Raw genomic sequence first — 26,586 nt, 5'->3', positions numbered from 1 at the left:
GCACCCCTCGCGGGCCACGAGCTTCGCGCGCAGGGCTGCGGCGCAGTTTGTACACAACTTCTCTGACAGATTGGGCCCGCGGAGCACGGGGCGGAGGGAAAGAGAGGAGCGGGCGGAATCTAGGAAGAGGGGAAATCAGGGTGGAGTCGTGGAGGGAGATCTCTCCGAACTGTTCTCTGCCAGGATTAGGGCAAAAAAAAAAAAAAAAAGTATTGCACGTCTTAGGTGTTGTGCAAGGACCTGAAACTCGAAAGCTGAAGACCGAAGGCAGTTAGGTGGGGGAGCTGAGGTTTCCAGTCCTCTCCGATGAATGTGTCTTTTTAAGTATACAAACTGAAGTTCAGAGGAAAACAAGAGGCACTATGGTAACAAATGTAAAACGGGTCTCATTTCTGTGTTTTCAGCAGTGGGTCTATCTATCCTTTAGCAGATCCCTTATGCCCTGAATAAAAGCTGTAATGTCAAGCATTTTCTCAAATCCTTGCATACCAACCTTGGCGTATTTCCCCCTACGGTATTTAAGCAGCTACAAGTTTCCACAGACCTTTCTACCTTCCGTCGCCGTACGTGCCGAAGAGGTGGGGTTGGCCTTATGAATTATGAAGTTTTTAATATTTAAACCATGTTGATTCTAGCCGGAGCATGGAATCTAATTTGAGAACTAACAGCCAGCTCAACTGGGTATTTAAATAGACATTACATCTTTGGCTTATTTTTGCTAGCACTGTAGTCTCCAGAGGGGGAAAGCGGAGTTTAATATTTTCAGATAAGTATAGCCCTTCTACCTAATACAGTGGCACCTTTTCCTACGAAACGGGAACCAAAGAAGCCACAAACATTCACAGATAGTCAAGGGCTCTGAAAACTGGAAACCCAAACCTGTAGGAACGTAACAGCTAAATACATTACTACCCACTGGTTGGGTTGTTTTTAATGGAGGGTAAGTGTTTGTTTTTTAAATTTTTTAAATTTTTCCCAGCAATCACCAAAGGAAACTACTTCCCTTAATCCTTAATGGTCTTGTACAGGACTTTATGTGACTGATTATGAAGCCGGAACGATACACTTTGACAAAAATGTCTGTAATATGACTACATATGCACATACATCGACAGCATATTATAGCAGCACACCCATGGAGAGCACACTGGCCTCTTCACAGGGCAGCACCGCTTAAAAGACTCCTAGGGAAGAAATGCACCTCAAAGAGTGTATCAGGGCTGCACGTCCCCTTTCCAAATCCAGGTAAGTGAATATGCACAGAAAGTATCACACGCTTGCTTTTTTTCAGCAAAGATAAAATCATCCTGTGAACTTGATTTCTTTTCTCCCTTTTCCTTCCTGTGAGTAATGATTCATTTTTATAGGTTGTGGTTGTCGCGTTCAGAGGACGGGTGATGTCTGCTTTCGTGACACCAGAGTGCTTTTTAATATGTGTCTTTGCACCTGTGTCTCTAAGTGACCAATCTCGTGTGGTCAGCCTTCATCTTCAAAAATCCAGCCTCATTTTCTCTCTTATTAAACCCAATCATGCGATCAAATAGCTCAGAGGCAGGTCAGAGAATTGGTGTTGGATTTAACTTTTTAAAAGAACAGTTGATTTTTTTTGAAGACTTTTAGTTACTTAATGTTCATAATACAATCAAACCACCAAGTATGGTTTTGATAACACTTAATAGATTGTTTTTTCTCCATTTCCCTTTAAGTTTAATCCAATTTAAAGTCAATACATCTTCGAATTTATGTTTATTTTAATTTGCTTTTAAACCTATCTAAACCTTTCCGTTTTTTTTTTTTTTTTTTTTTTTTGTCATTAGAGCTTCTGTGGGCCATGCCTTTTTACTGCAATAAGACCCATTTTTGTTTTTACACTAGAGATCCTTCTAAGTTAAACACTGGCTTTTTAAAACGCTACCCTTACAAGGTTTTCCATTGCAGCAAAACAAAAGCCCACAAACTATTTGACAAGCTCTTCAGATCATATTTTTATAGTCTTGTCACTTCTTTATTTTCCCACGTTTAAAAAGACTATATATATGTATGTATGTATGTGTATACCTATGTATACATACATATATATGAGCCTGACCTGACTTTGGCCTGGTTCACATAGCTGATGCATTTACAGTTTTGTTTTTAAAATATTTGTATATCTACTTTTTGCTCAAATATGGCAGGATTTATTTAAATTTCATTGCTGACATAAAGACCCGGGAAATAGGGCTGCCACTTTTAAGTAAGTAATGGTTTCTCTCAAATCCTCAGCTATGCAGTCTCACAGAAAATAACTAGCTTGGTCGTGGGCAATAGTACGGAAATTGGAAGGTAATCCTTTTCTAAGGTGTGTGCCATGCTGTTCTAAGCATACAGAAAACATGTTTAACCAAGGCAAACATGACTGCTGACAACCTGCCCCATCAGCTTCCAAAGAAGGGTTAAAACGTGATAAATATTTTTCAGATTTTCCAGGTTCTACGCTGGCGTGCAGCCAGCCCGTGTGAATGGACAGATCCTCAATTACTTTGAACTTTTTAGGTCTTTGCATTCCTCCCTGCTGAGTAGTCCTGTACCATTAAAGAAGATGGGAGAAAACAGAAAACAAATGTCAGGTTTCAGAAATCAATTAGTGGCCTGGCAGCAGTGTGTGAATTGAAGTGTGCCAAAACAGGGGATTCTGAGGGAAAGGAAGAAAAATGTGGTGTAGTCAAGCGGGCAAGGAGGGGAAGGATGGGGCAGAGTGAATGCTTAGGTCCTTAGTCACTGGGCAGCGAGGATTTAGTCTTAGAATAAACCCCAAGTGTCACTATCTTTACGGGAATAAATACGCCTGAATGTGTGGGGGCTGAGCCGGCATCCAGCTACGGGGGCGGGGGCGTGCAAGAGGCAGAGGAGGAAAGAGATAAAAACAGCTTCTGAATGAGCCGAGGAGAAGCCAGGAACGATCTGCAGGACAGTGCCACAGTATTCACGAGAACACACCACGACGACAGAAACATAGTCAGTTGTTCATTAATCACAGGGAGTCACCCAAATCTCACTGTCACCCAGAGAATATCCACAGGATATTCCATTTCCGTACAGGCGGTGTTGAATTACCAAGTGATACCAGACCACAGAAAAAGGCACAAGAAAGAGCAAAACTAACTCCTGATAAGTGAGCGCCCAGGGCCCTAGGATAAGACTATTTAATTAAAAGTGAGTTTTATATGCACTGTGTATCCCTGGTAGAATCTGGATCAATGGGAACACAGAAGATATTTTATCCTCTAGAACACTTCATATCTTTAATCTTTTTAGTATTTCATTACTACATTTAAAAAAGTTACCGAGACAGTAACACAGTCAGTCCAAGTTCCCACTGAGATGAGACAAAATGCGAATCACTATGATTCAAGAGCTTTAAAGACAAAGAGACGAGGCGCTCTTTCGTTTCTTTTGTGATGACAGATATGTAATTAAAATATTTTAAAGGCTTCATTTTTGTGAAATTTAAAATGACATATTCCCAAGAAAACAATTTAATATCTTGATTGTGCACTGTCTCCTGTCCCTTGTTTATAAGAAATACATATTTTTTAAGTTTTGGATTTCAATGCATTCTCTATGATATTTCTCAAGGCTCCCAGTGTGCACTGACAGCGTGCAATTTATCCACCCTAGTTTTAAAACACTAGTAGTACTTTTGGGGGAAAAAATAATAGAGGTTTACCTTTTGGAGGGACTGAGATTGATTTTCCACCTTGTTGGTATGCTAAGCAGACAAAAATGACAAACGGGAATGCCCTAGACAGAGTTATAGGACAGGCCTAGGGCGGCTTCAACTGGACAGTATTTGAATTCTGACTCAAAATATGATAGAGAAGGTAGAGAGACAGTTCCTGGCCTGGAGCACTTCCAGACAACAATCTTTTAGAACATCAGGGTTGCTACCTCATCAGCATCACAATGAGCCAATTGCTAGCCACGCTATGACAAAAATTAGTCACAGCACCAGGCTGTGGGGTGCAGGCGGGACTGTTCCAGGTCCCTGCACGGTTCCCAGGGACCATCCCTGTGGACATTGATTCGGGGATGAAAGGAGTAACAATGGTGCTGGACCAGTGCCACAATTCCACGTGCCGCTGTGGTCATGGACGCACGGACAGCGTTGGGGGAGGACAGTTGGTCAACAAGTATGAAGAAGGCAAAACCTATGAATGACCTTAAGAAGATAAGTGAGGCCTGGTGGCACACTACTGTGATCCCAGCCCCCAGAGGCAGAGCCAGGAGAATAGGTACAAATTTGAGAGCAACCTGAGCTCATCCAGAGTGACCCAGCAAGAGCTCCTCCAAAGCGAAGACAGATAATGCTCCATCTAGAAAATATATACTATAAACATACATTTAGGTATAGTGTTGGAAATAACTTAGATATCCAACAATAGTATAGTAACACATGTATCATATGTATAGCATGTACATATATTTATATGTATATATAAAATCAGGGTTTGGTGGGCATGCCACCAATCACATCATTTGGTAGGTTGAGGCAGGAGATTTGGAGTTCAAGGTTGGCCTGGGCTACACAGTAAGAATCTTGCCTCAACAAAGAACAGTAAGGTGGAGAGGTGACTTGAAGGGTATATACTGCTCTTGAAGAAGACTAGAATTGGGTTCCTGGTGCCTCTATCACATGGCACACCACCACCTGTAACACCACTTCCCCTTCCCCTCTGGGGAATTGAATACCTCTGATCTCTGCAGATGTGTGTGCCTGTGAGTGTGCACACACACACTACACACACACACACACACACACACACACACACACACACGTGCACATAATTTAAAATAATAGTGAAAATATTTTTTAGAAAAAGAAAAGAAGGAAGGGGGAAGTCATGGCTGAGGAAGTAAAAGAGTTGTAGAGGAGAAGGAAACAAAAAACAGAGGTTTTATAAACCCGTGCCCACCGAGGTGAAAAAAAAAACACAAAGCAGTGGATTTTGAAACCAGGCAAACAGCACATATCTACAGCTCCACTAACTGGAGAGACTGAAGGAGGTCAGTCATGAGCACAAGGCATCTGGACAACAGAGTGAGTCCCGACCACCTCCGGCTACTCAACTAGACGCCGTTCATTCCGTTTGTTTGTTTTGTTTTTGTTTCTCAAAACAAGGTTTCTCTCTACTACATAGCCCTGACTATTCTGGAACTTACTCTGTAGACCAGGCTGGCCTCAAACTCAGAGATTTCCCTGCCTCTGCCTCCAGAGTGCTGGGATTAAAGGTGTGCACCACCACCAAATGTCTATCACTTGTAAACAGAATAAAAAATTTTGTAAGAATATATTCTCTTAGCCGGGCAGTGGTGGCGCACGCCTTTAATCTCAGCACTCAGGAGGCAGAGGCAGGCGGATCTCTGTGAGTTCGAGACCAGCCTGGTCTACAGAGCTATTTCCAGGACAGGATCCAAAACCACAGAGAAACCCTGTCTCGAAAAACCAAAAAAAAAAAAAAAAAGAATATATTCTCTTTTTGTAGTCAAGGGTTGGTTGGAACTAGGAATGAGCACATGACTTTCCTTTTGAAGTCAGCAAGTATAGCCACAACTCGCTCAGACTCGCTCCTAAGCCCACGGACTTTAAGGGTTCACTGGAGAAGAGATTGGGTTGGAAGTCAGGAAGGTATAGCCTGTGTCACCTGCCTTGTAGAAACTGAGTGTTGGCAAACGCTTGTGCTTCTACAGCAGGTGACACAGAATGACTCTGTGAGGAGCAGCCCTCCACCATCGTGGCCTCCGTGGACACACAGATGCCACATTTGCCACTGACAGACACTCCCAACCTCCCAGCTGCTTTCTTTATCAAATACCCGGCTCTGGAACTTCTGTTGCGGTTCTCAAATCTTATTCACACAAAACATTACAATTCTCACCTCATGAACAATGCAATCATAACTCTGCGGCTGGTGAACTACACGTCACCAACCGTGTGGTTTATTCTTCTCTCGGTATTGTTTTTGGTAAGACATCTCAAATACCGTGTGGGCAAGGGCACCTCAGAAGGTAAAGTAATCTCACTCTTGCTCCTCCCCATGGTTACAACCCCTCTACCCAGACTCCAGCTTTGCCATTTACTTGGACTCTCTCCTAGAGAAACTCCTGGAAGCGGGCAGAACCCATGAACTCACCCCTTCAGCAGGGTGCTGGCAGCTGTCAAGAGTGAACTTCATGTCCCATTCTTTTTCTGCCCCCACTTTGCCACAGGTTTTTTCATGGGTGCCATGGTGGCAGCATGGGAAGAAAAGACCAGCTCAGGTCTTTTATTAAAACAACAGTAAATGGACTAATACGCTACACAAGATGTAGAAGACATGAGTTACAGTCACCGCGTTGTGACCTTCATAGTGTTAATGGATTTGAGCAACAGGGCATAGGTGACTAAGTGACATTATGAGGCAGAAGGAGCTCTCCTACAGAACCCCATTGTATTTCCATAAAGATTAGAGTGTTAAGTATAATGGAAGATGACGCTTTAACAACAAAAATCCTGATAGAGACTACCGTACATGAACAAAATCAGCCGTACCATCAGTAGAAAGAACAGGCCATGGCCATCCTGATGAGAATTGACAATGGTATGGCGTCGATTACATTTTGTTTACCAAAAATTCATACTCTGGGGCTGGAGAGAAGAAGGCTCAACAGTTAAAAGTGCTGGTTGCTCTTCCAGAGGACCTGAGTTCAATTCCCAGCACTCACCTGGCAGCTCACAACTGTCTGTAACGCTGATTCCCAGGAATCTGGTGTCCACACATAAACATACATACAGGCAAAACGCCAAAGCACACAAAAATAAATAAATATTTTAAAAAAAATCACAAGCTGGATTTAATCAGGAGGCACAACCAGACAGCTCAAACTACAATGAACTGACGATGTCATCAAGAACATTACATGTGGGCTGAGGGGACAGTGTAGTTGCTAAGCCACATGAGCGCGAGGACTTGAGTCAGATCCCTAGAATCTACCAGAAAGCCTGGCATGTTGGGGCCTCAAGACATGCCTTTCTGGGGGAAGTCCTTGCTGCCAGGTGTCAGGACTGGATATCAGATCCTCCAGGACAAAGCAGTAGCTGTGTGTGTGTGTGTGTGTGTGTGTGTGTGTGTGTGTGTGTGTGTGTCCTGTAATTTCAGACTCCAAAGGTGGACAGAATTTTCAGGATGAGCAAGCCAGTCAGATGACAAAACATGAGGTGCAGGTTCAGCTAGAGACCCTGCCCCAATAGGCCAGGGCGACAGTGGACGCCCACTGTTCACATTCTCCCGCACACATGAGAATACACACACAGACAGAGTGGCAAAGCAAAAGTCTAGGCTGAGGCCACGAACCAGCCTTGCTGAACCAGTGAGCTCCATATTCAGTGAGAGTCTACTTCCAAAGATAAGGTAAGACAATGGCTAGAGAGACACCTGACACACGCAAGCCCTCTCAAGTGCACTGCATTCTCACGTGAACATGAACAAAGCCACTGATATGTAAATGTGGTAAAGGGCAGAGCATATCTCTGGAATATTCCTTTTTAAAGGAATGTTTCTCTGTGTGGTGGCTCACTCCTTTAATCCCAGCACTTGGGAGGCAGAGTTTGAGGCCATACTGGTCTGCAAGAGCTAGTTCCAGGACAGGCTCCAAAGCTACAGAGAAACCCTGTCTTGTAAAACCAAAGGGGGGGGGGGGAGGAATGTTCAGTTCTTGTTTAATTTAGATGGAACGGGGCCAAACATTATTACTGAGGTAGTAATAAAAATTTAAGTATAACGTATAATGCTACAATCCTATGTGTTTGGACTTGCTAATGCAACTGAATATGTAAAAAGAATATCCTTTTATTTTAAGGATATGACACTTAAATATTTACAGGAGAAGAGGACAGGATCTGCAACTAACTTGCAAATTAAGTAGGAGTGTGTGTGTGTGTGTGTGTGTGTGTGTGTGTGTGTGTGTGTGTGTGTGTGAGAATTACATGGACTGGGACAAGAAAGTAGAATCAGTTCAGCAAATTGGTAATTGAATTTGGGAGACAGGTACATGAGAGAATTTTAACAGTATTCTTGAATTTTCATAGGCTTGAAATAATTTTGAATCAAAAAGAAAAGAACAAAAAGGTCTAAAAGTGAGGAAGACTGATTTATTTCAAACATCAGCTCCTGCTGTCTAGGATTAGACATCCCAGATTCGTATCTGTCACAGTTCAGCTGACAGGAAGCATCAGCAACCCAGGAAGATGGCTGAATGAATCTCAGTTAAAAGGCTTCGTTTTCCTCAAGTGGTCCAGACCCTTTGTTTCTCTACTGTGCGGGGCAGCACGTTAATGAATTCACGTTTGCTATGTTCACATCTCCCAGCTCTGTCTCTACCATGCACGTCTGAATAAAGACCATGTGTATACATGTGTCCGTGCGCGCGCGCACGCACACACACACACACACACACACACACGCGCGCGCGCACACACACACACGCGCGCGCGCGCACACACACACACACACAGCTAAATCAAATGTCAGAAAGGACACTGTAGCAATCTTGTCTTTTTAAAGTAGTTGGAAATACTTGAGGCGGGGTCTCCCACACAGCTTGAGCTGGTTTGAAGTCTACCTGTCATCTAGACTGTACTTGAACTCGCCCAGTTGATGTACTTCTGCCTCACGAGGACTGGGATTATAGACTGCACTATCACCAGACTTAATATAGTTTTCATTATATGTAACACTTTAATTTTGAGAAACAAGCAGAGAGTAATCCTAGGACCCCGCCATGGTAGAGCCAACCTTCTTCTGTTACAACCCAACATGGCGATTGTGTTGCTGACACCAAAGCCAGGATTATGAAGCAAGGCACACCCCAAGTCACAAACTGGCCTTTCCAACTTGAAAAAGATAAAAATCATTCTCATGTCGCTAGACAATTTTCAGAAAATCTGACTTATTCCATTTTGTAAAAGACAGGGTTTTATGCTTTGTACAGCTGGCAGTCTCCTGCCTCAGCTTCCAGACTGCTGAAATTTCAAGCATGAGTCACCATGCCTTCCCAAAACAGCTAGATCATTATAACCCTGAGCAAAGCATTACTGTTGACGTTTAGAACCCCAGACACAATGAGTTGGGGGGTTAATGACAACTGTCAACAAAAGGCAGGTACGCAGAGATGACGGAAGAAACGCGATGAATCTGTGATATTGTGTATGCATTGAGAGAAGGTGGGTTAGCTATTTCCCTGGGAAATAAGTGATTTTCAAAAGTACAGCAAGGCTTTTCCAGAAAAAAGTATCTGGTCTCATTGAAGGTAAAACACAACACAACACACACACACACACACACACACACACACACTCAGAATACAAAGTAACTGTCATGGGGCAACCTACCCATGATGAAGGCAGAATGGACTTTGATGCTTGTGTTGACCTTGAGGAGAACACGGAATTCTGTAAACTGAAACAGAACATAGGACAGTTGAAGGGAACCGACTCGGGAAACTGACAGGGGCTTAGGGGAAAACACAAGCTGAAAGTGCTGAGTGCAGACATCCACTCCCGACTTGGACATGCTGTGGAAAGAACTGATGCATTAAAGTCAACCTCAGGGATCTTTCGAACTCACAAGAGGGAAGCAGTCAGATGACTCATGTGGGAAAAGTGCTTGCCAAGGAGGCCTAGAGCCTCACATTGAGTTCCTGGGACAGAAATGGCTCTCAGCAGTTATCCTCTCACACACACACAAGCCTTAAAATAATCTGTCCAAATATGATGGTACAGGCTTTTAAACCCAGCACTTGGGAGGCAGAGGCAAGACCTTCGTGAGCTCCAGACCGTCCAGTGCTACATAGTGAGACCCTTTCTAAAAAAGGAGGGGGATGCGGTCAATAAACACCTGACTAATTTGTGTGAAACCTTAAGCTTCATAACAGCACAGAAAGGAGAAAAAAGGAGAAGCCTAGTAAACATGTCCAATTATTATGTGTTCATTTAAAACATAACAAAAATTGCCATCTTAAAAAGTGGGAAAAGAGAGGAGGGAGAAAAGGTAAGGGGAAGGCAATGTGATTAGTGAGGCACTCATGAACAAAGATAGACCAATAACATGAGACTCCCAGCTTACCTGATACTAGGGAAATGCAAAGTAAAAAAGCTATGAAGCTATGATTTTGAGCCCAAACACCTAAGATAAACAGATCACAGACAGGAGTGATTTGGTTTGGCTCATGAGTTAGAGGTTTCTAAGCCAGGCACAGTATTGAATTGCCAGCACTCTGGGGGCTGAGGCAAGAGGAACACCACTCACTCAGATCCAGGTCAGCCAGGGCTACAAAGAAAGACCTTATCTCAACACCCTCTCCTCTGACCCAAAAAGAGGGTTCAATCCATGCCTCACCCCAGTGTTTCTGGGCCTATGGTGAGACAGAACATTCAGTGTATAGTAGGGATGTCCACTCCAGTTAAGGCAGCAGAAAACAGAAAGAGAGAGAAAGAGGCTGGGGTCTCACTATACCCAATGGTAGACCCCAATGACCCACTTTTCTATGTGCCACTCCCCCAAGTTCTAGTCACTGTCTAAAGAGCTTTGGGAACCAGGGACCAAGCCTTCCATACAGAAGCTTTGTTAGGGCCTTAAAACCCAAACTACAACATGAAGGAACTTAGAAACACACCCAGTCTTAGACTAATTGCTATAGAGATTTGTATTGGTATATATCTTGGCTTATTGATACAAATTTAAGGTCTATCTTGTTACATGTATATTTCTGCTATTGGTTAAGGTATCGTGATTGTGCAGTTCATTTAAAAATGTTATGTATAATTAAGAAATATAGGTTAATACATAATCATCTATAACAGTCATATTAGTCAGATGTTCTAGATATATAAAGATATATTTCAGTTATATAGGTATTCTTCAAATCTTTCACAGACCTTAAGAATATGGCATTTAGGGGGCTGGAGAGATGGCTCAGTGGTTAAGAGTGTTGCCTGCTCTTCCAAAGGTCCTGAGTTCAATTTCCAGCAACCACATAATCATCTGTAATGAGGTCTGGTGGCCCTTTTCTGGCCTGCAGGCATATACACAGGCAGAATATTGTGTACATAATAAATAAAATATTAAGACTTTTCATGACAATGAGCACCAACTATTTCAAGAGGAAGATGGGTATCGAAGAGGCTCATCATGAAGTTTGTTAGCCATTTGGGCAAGAAACTGCTCTTGCCTGGACTGATTGATGAACTAGATATGCAGGACCCCCCAGAGAAATGACTTGTCTAAAGGTATGACAATCCTTCAGGGTTCCTGCTTCATGAAAGAGTCTGCCAGACATCCTACAGGATACAGAGGTGACTAACAAACTGCCAATATAGGTTGAACTGTCTTTGAAATTTCCTGCTTCATGAAAGAGTCTGCTGGATACTATGGGCGAGTAGGCTGAAGATGGATGCCCCAATGGTGCAGAGGAACTTTGGGTGACTGTCCAGGCAGCAAGATGTCTCTGTCAGTTCTTTTTTTTTTTTTTGGTTTTTCGAGACAGGGTTTCTCTGCGGCTTTGGAGCCTGTCCTGGAACTAGCTCTTGTAGACCAGGCTGGTCTCGAACTCACAGAGATCCACCTGCCTCTGCCTCCCGAGTGCTGGGTTTAAAGGTGTGCGCCACCATCGCCCGGCTCTCTGTCAGTTCTAAAGTTTTAGATATTGCTTACGATGTACTTCCTGTTTACTTAGGTAATATTATATCCTTCTGGAGTCTTTGATGGAGTTGAAGAATAAATGGTTATAGCTATAGTTTTCCTTAATTATGATAAAAGATAAAAAAGATATAAATATTATAATTAATTCTTGTTTGATGCCTGTTTTGTTATACGTAATTTTACTATATTAAAGTTAAAGTTTTCCTTTTTGTTTAAACAGAAAAGGGGAAATGGTGTGGGAGGTCCTTCTGTCTATGTGTTGATTTTATTGGTTAATGAATAAAGAAAGCTGGCTTGGCCTATAGCATGGGAGGAGGAAGACAGAGTTAGGAGAAGCCATGGATCTGCCACCTGAGACAGATGCTGGGAACTTTAGCTGGTAAGCTACAGCCATGTGAGGATGTACAGAGAAATAGAGATGGGTTAGTTTAGTACATGCATTTAGCCAGAAATACGGTTAAGCTATTGGCCAAACAGTATTGCAAATAATATAGTTTTCTCAGTGGTTATTTCTTGGCTGGGCGGCCGGGATGAACAAGCGACCCTTCCCCCAACAACTAACTATTTCCCTCCAACAAAGCACTTTACAAGTCAATGGTGAACAATCTTGGCTTGGATTAAAAAAGAGCTACAGCTGGGCGATGGTGGCGCACGCCTTTAATCCCAGCACTCAGGAGGCAGAGGCAGGCGGATCTCTGTGAGTTCGAGACCAGCCTGGTCTACAGAGCTAGTTCCAGGACAGGCTCCAAAGCCACAGCGAAACCCTGTCTCAAAAAAACCAAAAAATAAAAAAATAAAAATAAATAAAAAAGAGCTACACACCTAAAAACAAAACTAACTGAGCCCATAGATTCCACATGTCCCTTAAAAAGCTCATTTAACCTACAAAGGTAAAAATCAGTTCAGTCAAGTAATAAGGAGAACACCACAAAAGAAAACATTAATATCATATAGCTCCTGAGAAAAATGAAGTATCACTTCTGTGATCTAACAAAAATGTATCAGCTCAGGGCTGGTGTGGTGCCACAGTTGGTGGAGATACTTGCTACCAAGTCACATGGCTTGAATTCAATCTCAAGACCCAATTCTTGGGAAGAAAGACTCAAAATTGTTTTCTGATGTCCACATGGGTGTATGACCATGTGTGTGCATACACACACACAGACACACACACACAAACAAATAACTGTAAAAAATTTATGTATAATCATAGGACAGAGGGTGGTTCAGTGATTAAGATGGTGCACAGCTCCTGCAAAGGACTCTAGCTGGGTTCCTAGCACTCCCATCAGGTGGCTCCCAACCACCTGTAACTCCTGATCCAGGAGAACTGACCCCTCCCTCTCTGTACTCATTTGCTCACACATAGACTCCCAGCCGTATAAAACAAGCATATACATCACTAATAATAAAAATGAATCCTTTTTTTTTTTTTTTGGTTTTACAAGACAGGGTTTTTCTGTAGTTTCGGAGCCTGTCCTGGAACTAGCTCTTATAGACCAGGCTGGCCTCGAACTCACAGAGATCCACCTGCCTTTGCCTCCCAAGTTTTGGGATTAAAGGAGTGGTGTCGGAGAGGGTGCATGCCTTTAATCCTCAGAGACAGAGGCAGGTGGATCTCTGTGAGTTTAGAGCTAGGTCTACAGAGGGAGTTCCAAGACAGCTAGGACTATACAGAGAGACCCTGTCTTGAAAACAACCAAACAATCCCAGCACTCAGGAGGCAGAGGCAGGCAGATGTCTGTGAGTTTGAGGCCAGCCTGGTCTACAGAGCTAGTTCCAGCACAGGTTCCAAAGCCACAGAGAAACCCTTTCTCGAAAAACCAAAAAACAAAAAAACAGTTTGTTTGGGGGCTGACAAGAGGGCTCAATGGGTAAAGGTGCTTGTCACTAAGGCTGAAGAGCTGGTTTCCATCTCTGGGGTCTATGTGGTGGAAGGAGAGAGAGGACTCACACAAGTTGTTCTGACTCTCTCTCTCTCTCTCTCTCTCTCTCTCTGTCTCTCTCTCTCTCTCTCTTTCTCTCTCTCTCTCTTTCTCTCTCTCTCTCTGTCTCTCTCTCTCTCTGTCTCTCTCTCTGTCTCTCTCTCTCTCTGTCTCTCTCTCTGTCTCTCTGTCTCTCTGTCTCTCTGTCTCTGTCTCTCTCTCTCTCTCTCTCACACACACACACACACACACACACACCTACAAAAATTAATAAATGTAATAATTGAAACTTGCAGGTCCAGTGGTGAAAATCACAGGGCTCTATGTTAAGGTTCTAAGTAGTGTCCAGCGCCCAGTGCTCTTCCCTGGGCTTTTCTAATGTTAACCTTTGCATACCCGTCACATGATGTTTGAAACCTGGAAAAGAGGATCCTATAGCTTTATCTAACCTGGGACCTCATTTCGGTTTTCCATGGTGTTTTGCCAATGGTCTTTTTCTGGCCCAGAGTTGCTTTATCACTAATCTTTCTAACCTAGAGCAATTCTTTATCGACTTTTGCCTTTTTTGTTTGTTTGTTTGTTTTCTTTTTCTTTTCTTTCTTTCTTTTTCTCTGCCCCACCCCAGACAAGGTTTTTTCTTTTTTTTTTTTTTTTTTTTTTTTTTTTGGTTTTTCGAGACAGGGTTTCTCTGCGGCTTTGGAGCCTGTCCTGGAACTAGCTCTGTAGACCAGGCTGGTCTCGAACTCACAGAGATCCGCCTGCCTCTGCCTCCCGAGTGCTGGGATTAAAGGCGTGCGCCACCACCGCCCGGCAAGGTTTTTTCGAGAAAGGGTTTCTCTATGGCTTTGGAGCCTGTACTGGAACTAGCTCTGTAGACCAGGCTGGCCTCGAACTCCCAGAGATCCGCCTGCCTCTGCCTCCTGAGTGCTGGGATTAAAGGCGTGCGCCACCATCGCCTGGCAAACTATTTTCCACTTCCTTGTTTACTTAGTAAAGTGTTTAATATTTTGGTGTCTGCCTCCAGGTATATTTCATCAATGGAGCTATACCGTGCCAATTTTTCCAGAATTATTTTTAAAAACAGGAAGAACCGAAAGCAGGTGTTGGTGGTGCAGGCCAGTCAACCCAGCATTCGGGAGGTGGTTGCAGGACAGTTAGGGGTCAAGGTCATTTTAACTATGAATCCAGTTCAAGACCAGTCCAGGCTACACAGGACGGTGACTTAAAAAACAAACAGACAAAAGTGGTGGTGGGCATGGGAGGGTGGGGGATCCATTAACAGAGTTGCTGTCTCAGGCCTGCGACACTCAGCGGGCAAGCACACAGCATCCTGGTGTGTGACAGCATGTTCATCGCTCTGTGTTGGGACTCTGAGGCAAAGTCCAGTATGTTTAAGGAGGCAAGTCACTTCTTAGAAACTCATGTTTCGCAAAGGTACAGGCAATAATACATTTTTATGATAGCTTGGTCAATCTCTTAAAGAAAAGGGAGAGGTTTATGGCAGAAATGGTAATAAAGCTTTAACTACATGTGTGTGGTGAAGTCCACTGGGGCCATTCAAGTTAACTTCTACCTATATTTATGGGCTCGATTGCATAATACACGAAGCTTACAGGAAGTACCCCGGAGATAAGGGTACACAGAAAAGTTATTTAAGTTAGAAAAGAAACCGCAGAACATGTTGGGAACCTAGTTTATGGGCACGTTGGTAACCAAGTGACTATGCCATTCATTTTCTTTTAATAATTTCCCTATCTTGTGGTGACTTTGGAGCCAGTGATTAATTCTAGATTGAGTGTACATCGGAGTCGACAGAGAACTGGCTAAAAAGTCAGTGAGTTACCCTCAAAATAAAGATAAACACTTGATGATGTCCAAATCATGTTAAGCATGTGGCCGGCTGAGATCAGGACATCCCACGATGCAGTCAGTGGCTTCTGTCCGTGAGCTTCACTGGGTAGCAAGACCTGTGTCTACTGAGAAATAGGACTTGAGCCCTAGACCTACAAGAAATGGCCCCAGTGGTTAATGTGTAACAGAACGCTGCTCTTCCTGGACAGTTACTGCATTTTTTTCATTAGAGGGATACACTATGGACCCTTTGCTCCTTTAAGATATGGTTTGCCTCTACAGCATTCGAATGACTTTGATACCTTTGTGCCGTGTGCTCATGCAGTGTTTTGGCTCTTGCTGGATGCAGATATTTTACCATAGTATTTAGATTTTTAGGAAAATCGAGGCTATCCTTACAAATTAAGGGTTTGGAAAAGAGGTTAAAAACATTAAAAAGAAGTGGGAGGAGCCCTACCTACAGTGGTGAGGGGCACTGTTGAATGATAGTGTTGCAGAAGAGGAACTGCTTTCTCTAATGAAAGCAAATTACCCGAAAATCTCTGTTGTGGAAAATTAAAACTAATGACTCGGTCATGTTGCAATGCAAAATTGCCCAGAACCTCTTTTCCCAGGGTGAGATGCAGTTTATTTTCAAACGTAAATAACGTGCCCATTTCATAGTTTGCTTTTCCCCGTTACTGCAAAAAGAACCATTTACGACAGGCACCTCTACCCCAGTCATTGGCAAGGGCGAGCCAAAAGAGTTTTGTGATTTCCTCTGTGACATTAATAGAATGGAGTAACAGATTTAAAAAAGAAAAATCATTCATATGTAAAAAGACTATCCTCTCGGTAAACATAAATGCCACCTTGATTATGTCTGAAACGACTTCTTACGACTCTCCCTCAATCAGTCTCGATGACAAGTGAATTAACTCTGCGAGGGAGGGCTTTTGAGACAGGCTCAGTCACACCAGTGTGTGGGATGACACCAAGCAGAGCTTTTCGATGGAACTGTGGGGAGAACAAAGCTAGGCACACACTCTCCAGCCTCAAGTAAACAAGGTGACTGTTTCTCCCCTCTGCTGTTTGGAATGGACGCCATGCTGTAAAGTTAATTGTGGCAGTAATTAGGAAAGGAGGAAAATGCGAAATGACTGTGAGCGAGCTACTCAGTAGAGCTGAAACCTAAATCTGAGAGCTCGCGTTTTCCCTAGGGGTAGCTTTTGAATGGTGGGTTTAAATGGGAACACAGTATTGAAGGAGAGACTGTCTGGGGTGGAAGGGTGTGGGCAGTACCTAGCGGAAGGGCTGATTGGTGTCCAAATGTGACTTCAGATGATGAAATGGACCAAACGCGACCAGCTGAAATGTTACCCCCTCAGAAGAGGCCTCCCTCTGCACCCAGCCTTCCGCACACAAACATTTCACAAAAAAAATGCCACCTCCCCGGGCGTGGTGAAGAAACTCTTCCCCGCATCTAGCATTGCCCTCTCTGCTGTGTAGCAATCCCCTTTGCCCACATCCTCAACAGCATCTCCTGAACCTGAACTGACATCCACCTCACAGAAACAGCAACAACGCCAGGCTAACGCCAGGTCCGCAGAGCATGGTTTGCATGGTCTTTCTTTCTATTATACCTACACACTGGGATCGGAATATTGAGCTAGTTTCAATTCTTAAGACGAGTGGCAGGAGCCCATGATTGTTTAAATCATGGATTGTCACAAGGAAGTCCAACCTGAAGTCTTACAAAGACAGATTTTCCAGTCACGGGCCTAGTTAAAGCCAGCAGGTTAGCAAGCAGATGGTCCCCCAGCTCAACTTGTACCATCCTGTGTTATAAGAAAAGCCAAACAGTCTAATGATTTTAATCCTATCCTTAAATATCATGTCTCCTGACCCCCATGAACATCCCTGACAACGGGAATAATTACAGTTTTTTTTTTCTGCTTGCACTAAAATATCTTTCTACTCTAATTAGATTTAAAGGAAGAGTAAAGAAGACCTTCCATAAAAATGCCGTCACAGATTCCCTCCGAGACTTCTTGCCTGTAATTAAGTCGCATTTACAGATCTGATAGTCATTCCTTAAAAGAGGCATTAACATTACAAAGACCAATTATTCATGGTCAAACAAAAGAGATTCAGATTCCCTGATCAAAGCAGTAATCTCGTTTACAATTGTTATTTTTGAAGTCTCTTCAAACAGAACAAACACACCTTGACTACGTAAACAGCTAGAGCTGTGGGCTAATTTGCTGCTCCTTGATCGGATGGTTCCCCAAAGGGCTCAACTCTAGTCCTGCTGTCCGTTCCCAGCCCCTGCACTTATGCTAAGAACAGAAAAGGAAAACTCACCAACACGGTTTTTAGTAACCAGAGTCTTGCAAGAGAGAGGTCAGACTATAATTTTCATAGAGCTGTGTCCTTTACCTAAAGTGGCTTGTGGGACCATGGTTGGAAACAATGAAAGGCAGAACCCCAGACATACACATTACATAGGAACTTATTGGCTTTGGGGAGAGAAAATTGGAATTTGTGCTTCATTTGAAGTTCTCTTGGTAGCAGGCCCTGAGCAGACTGCTGACGACTTTATAGCTTTTTCTGTACATTTCAGCAAGCTTAACAGCGCCTCCCAATGACACTCCAGGACAAGAGGAGACCTTCTTCTGTATTGACTAACACACGAGATGATTGTGTCAATTTAAATCAGAATTCATATCTTTAAGCGTGACTGGATTGCTAAACAGCCAAGAGGACCAAACAAAAACCATCAAGAAAAAAAATATAATACACCACCAAAATAAACAAATTTTTCGCCTATACCAAATAGGCACCATGAAGCTAATTTTGTGGCTCAGAAAGTTAGAACATTTTTTTCCCTTTGCCCAAGCTCTTTAAATCTCCAAGAGACTCAGGGAACAGTGTGTACATATGTTAAACACCTGACAGGAGAAATACCTTGTCCTGAGGCTAGTAGAGGAACTAGTTTGCTTTGAAAACACTCTCGGAATGTTCCCTTCTGGTTAGAGAGTACACACTTGGGTACACAGAAAAGCCAATTGGTTTTCTCCTCGATACATTTGGTACAAATGTTGAACAGCCGAGAATAGTATAATGTCCTAAGATATTATAGCTTAAGGAGTTTGTTTTAAAAAATACTATTCTGAGACTATACGTTTTATCTCTTAAATCCTGTGCTATAGCCAGGAGGTAGAAGTGCACGCCTTTAATTCCAGCACTTGGGAGGCAGAGGCGAGGCAGGCAGATCTATGAGTTCAAGGCCAGCCTGGTCTACAAGAGCTAGTTCCAGGACAGGATCCAAAGTTACTGTGAAACCTTGTCACAAAAACAAAACAAAACAAAACAAACAAACAAACAAAAAACCCACCATACCTGTGTTGTTTGGTTAAGGCAAAGTTTTTTACACAAACACGCACATACCTTTTCCTCTGTGTTAGAAGCATGTACTTCCTTAGGTTAGGCAACAGCTCAGGGGTCTCGCCTGGAAGGGAGCAGGTTTCTGCCATCTGCTCGCTGAGTCTGTCTATACGAAAGCTCTAGAATAGATGGTTAAAGAGTTGGTTTTTGTTTACATGTGACACCTAGAACTGAACCCTAGGCTTTGAAACTGTTCATGCTAGGCAGCCACTCCAATTCCCAGCTTCAGGAGTTCATTTGTAAGAATCAAGGCAACAATCACCAGCAATCTTTTCATTAGTGACAAGTTAGGTTGCGCTAAGACACACTCCTTTCCCCCTCCTTGCTTCCCCTTCCCTCCTCCCCGCTCCCCTGACCCCCTTCTGTAATGGTACTATTAGACTTGCAGTCCAAGGGAATGCCAGAGGTTTTAGGGGTGGGTTGTCTTTAGTCCTCCTTGTGGATAAGATGCTAACAGATGGAAAAGCATTCTCAGGTAGACTTGGAATTTGAACTGCAAGAACTCGTCAGCATTTCTCTCTCTCACAGTAGGCCACTCTCTGTTAATATTCTTATTCATAATTTGAAAGAAAACACTAGAGGTACATAAAGTTCATTTCATTAGTTTGGCCAATCAATTTATTTTTATTTTGGCTTTTTTGTTTTTGTTTTTTGAGACAGGGTTTCAGGTAGCTCAGCCTGACTTCAAGCTGACCAGATGGAAGAGGCTGACCTTGAATCTCTGATTCCAGTACTCCATCCCACATTCCCAGGATTACAGGTCTGTGCCACCGTAGCTAACTTCACCGTAGCTAACTTCACACACAATTCTGTCTAGAAAGAACAGCTAGTTTGGAGGGAAGGCAAAATCAGGGAGAGGACCTGGTGTGGTGGGGTGTACCTTCAATCCCAGAGGCAGAGGCAGATGGACTCTGTAAGTTCCTGACCAGCCTGATCTACAAAGTGAGTTCCAGGATAGCCAGAGCTACACGTGAGGGCTGACCCAACACAGCGAGCAGAGCCTTTAATCCCAGCACCTGGGAGGCAGAGGCAGGTGGATCTCTGTGAGCTGGAGGCCAGCCTGTTTTGCAGGGTGAGTTCCAGTCCAGACAGGGCTACATAGAGTAACCCTGCCTTGAATAAAACAATCACCTCCAAAACTTCGAGCAGAAATGAACCATAGTAAGAGAGAAAAAGGGGCCTTTTATTCTTCTATAAAATCAATTTAGGATTTGATTCCTTTTTCAGCCTAGTGTCTTGGCTGCTCCGACCCCAGGGACGCAGATGGGTTGAAACAACACAAAGTAGCCCTCATATTTAGCGGGGACAGACCAACAAGCTGTGCTAATAAGGATGGCGATGTTCTCGACACACCAGTAAAGGGTTCAGCAGGAAACGTCTCAGCTGCTTTGACTGACCACGGGGTTAGCAGTAGCGAGCAGTTTGCCGGTGTTGCCGATTATCGACCTGGGTCTCAGCGGTTCTAGAACCTGGGTGTATTACATCCACGTGGAATAACACCGTTTACGCGTGACCCATTGGTGATAAAGAGCCGAGGAACCAAAGCACAGGGAAAACAAGTGACCTTGCCATGCATGGGGTGAATTCTTTTTAAATATGTCACTTGCTTTCATCTTCCTCCTAGCCTGTGATGTAGGTCTAATTATCCCGACTTCAAGGATGAAGAACTAACTGCGGCTCCAAGTGCTCATGGGTGCCCACATCTCTGCAGAAATGGTGCTGGAAGCGGGGGGGGGGGGGGGGGGGGGGGGGGGGGGGGGGGGAGGGGGGGGGGGCATAAAAATGGGGTTTACTCTATTCACATAGCTTCGGGAGACAGGCAAATGCTGGAGGTGAGGGATCAAAGGGGTATTTGATGGAGGGAAAGTTTTACAAAATAACTGATATGAGCTCCTCAAAACAAGCCGCGGAAGATAAAGGAAGACCGAGGAGCTGTCCTAGATTAGACGAGATTGGAGGGTTTGGCAGGCGCTTTCGTGAATAATCTGGAGTTCTCTTGGGCAACAGAGGGCATCATTAGGACAATGGGTGAAATCTGAGGAACATCTTGATTAGATAATAGTATTGTACCGATGCTAATTTCCTGGTGTCAACCCGCCTACGTGCCTGGGTAAGAAAAAGTCCCTTTTAGGAAATGTGCATTGTAACCCTTGGCAGCAGGTCTTGTGAGATGGCTCAAAGGATAAAGGCATTTGCCACCCCTTGATGCAAGCTTGATGACCTTAGTTGCATCCCTGGAACCCAGGTAAAGGTGGACGGAGAGGACTGATTCCAGAGTCTGTCTCTTGACGTCCAGGAGTTCGCCATAACACGCGCTCACCGGCCCCGCCCCCACCAAAACAAAACAAAACAAAACTACTAAATTAGAAAAGTAAAACCCTTTGGCAGAAATAGAAACGATGTCTGTGAAGTGCTCACTACATGCTCAAGGAAACAAAATCCCCACAGGATGCTGACATTCAATCAGGGAAAAGGTAAACAAGCATTGCTTACAAGGTTCTTCCAGCTTTTTGCGAAGTATGAAGTTGCATCAAAATAATTTTTTTATGGAATTACATGAGCTCTTGTTCCAAAAGACAAACAAACAAACAAACAAAGGAACAGAGCTGGAGGGGCCATTTCTTTCATCTAGCTGCTCAGAAAAATACTTGGAACTTAAAACCATAAACGATTGGAGCATGTCAATCCTGCCAGTCGCTGTCAGAATGACGAGGACTTTCTGCTCAAATTGTTTAGTCTTTTAAAGTCTTCTGGGAGAAGCGAGGTCTCTATGTTTGAACAAGGACTGGAGAGGAATCTCAGAGCCAGGAAAAGTAAAGGACGCATTTTTCAAGATTCCAAGATCCATACAGATCTCATTTACCACAAAAAAAGGCAGAGTATTTACAATGGTGGACACGTGAGGGGCTCAGCACGTCCCCTCTACCCTCTCTCTTCGGGAATCTGGGTCTGATTCACAGATAAGGACGATAAGAGAGAAGAGATTTACATACCACCTTCCTTAGTAAGAAGCCAGAGGACAGAGTTTTGCGTGAAGGTCAGGTGGACCTTAATCCTGTTCCCTTCCCTGCCCCCAGTGTCCTAGACTTACCTATCTAGTCACAAGGTGGTGAGTAAGAGGGGACAGGAACAGCAGGGACTTCCCAGGAATAGAATATGCTGGTATTCTCTCTCTCCTCTCTCTCTCCTTCCCTCCCTCTTTCTCTTTCCCATCCTGATATGTAAAACCAAGCTGCCTTAATAATTACATCAATTCTCTGGCTTCTGCCTCCGGAGCACCAGTGTTCCAGGCTATATAAGCTTTTTACCTTATTTTAAATTAATTAATCATTGAGACGAGATAGAATGTGTCCCAGACCTCCTGAAACGGGGTGACAGTTATGTGCCACGTGGTGTCGAAGACCTCTTGCATGCTAGGGGAGCGCTCTAGCAACTGAGTTGCCCACGCGGTTTTGTTTATGTGGCTATTTACTTTGAGACAGGTTTCACCATGTAATTGAAGCTGACCTCAAACTTCAAATTCTCCAGGCTTGGCTTCCCGAGTGCTGGAATTGTAGGCCTGCACATATGGGGTTTTGGTTTTAGAATGTAACATTTTAATTAATTCTGTTGAGAATTTCATGCATAAAACAATACATTTTGACCATATTTCTCTGGAACTCGTCTGAGTTCTACCCACTGCGCACACACGCACACATACGTACACACCTGGCTGGTTCTTTTGTGGAAAAAGAAATGGGGAGAAAGATGGAGAACTACTCAGACCCAGTTCCTTACATGAAACACAACAGTTTTAGGATCGTTAGGAGGAGGAAAAAGGCAACGAACCGGGGGCTCATGACAGGACACCGAAGGGCAGCTTTCTCTTTGAGGTTGGGGAGACGCACAAGAGGGGCGCCGTCACTCCTCATGGCAGAACTATTTTAGCAATGGGACTCGTCAACAACCTGGCTCTCAGGGGGAAAAGAGAACGGGAGGGGGGTTCTGTGCCCTGGGCTGTCTCGCCTTTTTCTGTCCTCCAGTGTAGACCCTAGCACAAGCTGACCCATGCGTGCATCTCAGGACCAGTCAGGGGCAGAAGTCCTGTCAAGCCAAGCACACAAAAGAGAAACTTGGTTTTTCCTTTTGTGAGCAGGTTTCTCTGTGTAGCCCTGGAAGGCCTGAAACTTGAAACACAAACCAGACTGGCCCCAGACTTAGAGCAGTCACACTGCTTCAGTCTCCAGAAGAGGCTATAGGCCTGTGTCATCATACCCAGCAGAACTTTGTGACTTTGGGACAAGATGTTATGTTTCAGAGGTATTTACGTACCCGGCAATGAGGAGACAGGAAAATGGCTCTTCCTGCTTTCTCAGATGCACGAAAGAAAGGTTTATTTAAGTAGTTATTAAAATTCATTTCCAGTGAAAATTCAGTATGAAGATATCAAAAAGCGATTGTTATTTTTATTCTTTTCTTCCCAGCATTGATCACAGGTTTTTGGGGGGTAGGGGTGAGAGAGGAGTGAACGCAGCTGTTCCATGCTAGGCATCACAGGCATTTTGGGGGGTGGGAATACAACAACAGCCACTTTCTAAATTTTTATTTCCTTGATGGTGGGGATGTAGCCTTCGTGGAACACATATTCTATTTTGGAGGTATAGGCAATAGGAGCAAATAAAAGAGAGAATTTGGTGCAATGTAGTCAAGAAAATAAAACAGGTATTTAAAAATAAGTTTAGATGGCTTGGAGAGATGACTCAGTGGTTAAGAGCACTTGCCGCCTCTGTAGAGAACAGGAATTCTGTGCAAACTCCCAGAAGGCAGGAGCAGCCTCTTTCATAACTCTAGCTCCGACATCTAATGCTCTCTCTGGCCTCCATACATTCTCCATACCTACGGTGCACAAGCAGAGAAGTTGGCAAAACACCCATAGCCAGGAAATAGAAATCAATCAATCTTGGCCAGGCATGGAGGTGCACACCTTTAACCCCAGCACTGGGGAGGGAGGCAGAGGAAGGCAGATCTCTGTGAGTTCAAGGCCAGCCTGGTCCACAAAGTGAATTCCTAGGACAGATAGACCTGCTCAGTGAAACCCTGTCTCAAAACAAAAGAAAATAATAAATCAGTCTTTAAGACGCAAACAAATTTGGGTGTTGAAGAGATGGCTTGGCAGTTGAGAGCCCTTGCTGCTCTGCCAGAGGACCCAGGTTCAGTTCCGAGAACCTCCACGGTGGCTCACAACTGCCTGTAATTCCTGTTCCTAGGCCTCTGCAAGGATACCAGGCACCTTCATGGTTCATATACATACATGCAGGTAAACACTCATATGCAGAAAACAAAACTAAATTTATCTCTGAAAAAATAAACAGGAGCTTGATTGATGACTGAACAGTTAAAAGCCCTGGCTACTCTTCTGCAGGGCCCACCTTTGGTTCCCAGCACCCACATAGTGGCCCACAGTCCCAAGAAATCCAACACTGTCTGGTTCCGGAGAGCACTGCACACATGGGTAGCTAGGACAAACATGGAAGCCAAGCATCCAAACATAAAAAAATCAAATAAGAAATTATAGATAAAAATAAAATAAATAAAAAACCTGGTAGAATAGTGCAAGCCTCCAAGTCCATCACTTGGTTGGTGGAAGCTAGTGGGGTCAGGGTCAGGAGTTCAAGGTCATCCTCAGCTCCAAAATGGGTTTGAGACCAGCTTGGACTTCACGAGAACCTGTATCAAAAAACAAAACAAACAAACAAAACAAAATGGAGGCATATGCACACACACACACACACACACACCACCTAGATAGATGGACAGATAGATAGACAGATAGATGATAGATAAGCAGATGATAGATAGATAGATAGATAGATAGATAGATAGATAGATAGATAGATAGATAGATTTCATGTTAGAATGCAGCTCAACCAGCAGACTGGATCCTGGATCCTTAATAACTCATAAAAGCAGGCATGTTGGGCAAACTCACAATGCTATCACTCATAAAACCTTGCTTACACAGTGAGTTTAAAGCTAGCCTGTGCAATATAAGATCTTGTCTGAAAGAAAATGTTCTTAATTAATATGTAAATAATGTTATTACTATGTATAAATTAATTAAGGCAACTATGGTGCCCAAGAAAGTGTAACAATTTGTTTAGTTCACCCCAATCCATTGACCTCATATCCTCTAAAGCAACACACACAGAATCATTAAAAAATGGCCAAGCATGGTAGCACATGTCTTTAATCTCAACATTCAGGAGGCAGAGGCAGGTGGATCTCTGTGACTGTGAGGCCAGCCTGGTCTACAGCCTGGTTCGAGGCCAGTCAGAGCTATCTGAGTGAGACTCTATATTCCAAATGAAACAAAACAAACACAAACATTAGAACAGAGAGCTTCCTGTCTGTAGAAATGTTTGCCCCATAATCAGTTTGACTTCCCTCTTTCCTTTTCTGAAATGACAGTTAATAACAAACCCATGACTAAAGGCCTTGTAAGATAGACGTTTTCTGCTGTATTTGGTTTTATAGCGATTTGATCAACTGGCTGAACAGAGAAATTAAGTCTACTGTTTTTCCTTGCTAGTGAGTGCACGGTGCTGGAGATGGAGCCATCAGGAGTCCTGTATGTGCTAGGCACACACTCTTCCAACGAGCTGCCTCTCCAGGGCTCCTCCACAGTCGATTAAAATACACAGTTGTGAGGACTATTCTGCAGAGAGGCCACACAAGACACGGCTGCCATTCCCGCTCGTGTGACTCAGCAGTCCCACAGGTCTGACCCCAAGGACTCCACCAGAGGAGACACAGTCTTCTCTCCTGAGCTAATGGACACAGAATGTGCCTTTTAGTCACTACAGGTAATAGGAATTATCTAAATGTTTTCTTTATTTGGTTTAAGCCCCGGTGGAAGTAGTTTGTGTTTGAGGTTGGTTTTGGTGGGGAGGGGGCAGCATCTTAGGGAAGCACAGGTGGGGCTCGGACTTGTTCTGGACCTGATGGTGTTCTTACATTCCTGATCTTGAGTCTTGCAGCTCCCATTTTTTTTTTTTTTTGACTTACAGTTATCCACACCAGCATGCTCAACAATATAAGCCTTTCTTTTTTTTCTTTTGGGCCAGGCTCTGTCTGGCCTGGACTTGGTGTATTGACCAGGAGGGTTTTGGACCTTTGTCAGTCTTCCAGACTCTGCCTCCAGGATTCCTGGGATAATGAGCTATATACAATTTTGTTTTAGTCCTTTATTTATATTAACTTTTTGAACCAGGATTTCATGCATGTCAGGCTGTCTGGGGATGACCTCAAACCTCTGATCTTCCTGCTTCCACTGGCCATGTGTTATATTAGGGATAGTGCTGATAACCTAACTCAGGGCTTCATGTCTACTCTCAAAGCACCCCACCAACTCAGTTATGTTCCCTGCCTCTAGATATGTTTCCTTAAACAGTACTTTTACTTTATATGTATGGGTGTTTTACTTGCATGTATGTCTGTGTACCACTTTTATGTCTGGTGCCCTCCAAGGTCAGAAATGGGTATTGGATCTTCAGAACCTGGAATTACAGAAAGTTTTGAGCCTCATGTAGGTGCTGGGAATTGAACCCAGGCCCTCTGCAAGAGCAACAAGTGCTCTTAACCATTGTTCTTGAATCTCTTCTACCTACATCAGTAGTTCAGAAGGTCCA

The 26,586-nt window shown here is 43.7% G+C and overlaps 1 long non-coding RNA gene across 1 annotated transcript; it reads left to right on the top strand.

The window, feature by feature from the left end:
- The first annotated feature begins 73 nt into the window (after positions 1-73).
- Positions 74-8,438, top strand: LOC142836011 (uncharacterized). The gene is made up of 3 exons (XR_012907984.1): positions 74-940; positions 1,029-1,245; positions 8,108-8,438. It is a non-coding gene; the product is annotated as an uncharacterized LOC142836011 (long non-coding RNA).
- Positions 8,439-26,586: the final 18,148 nt, after the last annotated feature.

This window comes from Microtus pennsylvanicus, chromosome 15 (genome assembly GCF_037038515.1).
Source record: "Microtus pennsylvanicus isolate mMicPen1 chromosome 15, mMicPen1.hap1, whole genome shotgun sequence".
Classification (NCBI taxonomy): Eukaryota; Metazoa; Chordata; class Mammalia; order Rodentia; family Cricetidae; genus Microtus; species Microtus pennsylvanicus.
The sequence above is the reverse complement of the archived record's forward strand: the minus strand, read 5'-3'. Positions and strand labels throughout refer to the sequence as shown.